This window comes from Populus alba, chromosome 3 (assembly GCF_005239225.2).
Source record: "Populus alba chromosome 3, ASM523922v2, whole genome shotgun sequence".
NCBI classification, from domain to species: Eukaryota; Viridiplantae; Streptophyta; class Magnoliopsida; order Malpighiales; family Salicaceae; genus Populus; species Populus alba.
The window spans coordinates 21,882,439-21,882,925 of NC_133286.1; positions in this window are offsets into that span (position 1 = coordinate 21,882,439).

Here is a 487-nt window from a genome sequence, read left to right on the forward strand (position 1 = left end):
TCATGCACATTTTTGATTATTTTTTTGAATATTTTAATAACGTTTATGATATGGATTCTTATAATAATTTTTTTTTATTTTTTTTATTTTCATGGGGGGTTTTAATGTAGAGAACATAGGGAGTGTAAAGGTGGCAACTTTTTTGCTTTATTTTATACTGTATTTAAAGCCAGTGCCTTTGAGGTTTTATGGCAGCCCATCAACAATATTCTTAGCACGATCTTATCATTTATGGTACTAGCCTGTTGGGCCTCCCTTTTCATTATTTTAAGCGTAGTTGCCACCCATCTTTCTGTGGCTCCATGTTCCTTCTCCAAACCATTCATATAGGTATCTTAAATAGTGTAGCTTGAGCTTTACCTGTTATGCTTTTTAATATATTTTTTAAGTAAAATATATTTTTGAAAATATTTTAAAAACAAACATTAATGTACTTTCAAAAACATAATCCTCTTGTATCTGACGCTTTAAATTCCAACAATGAGTT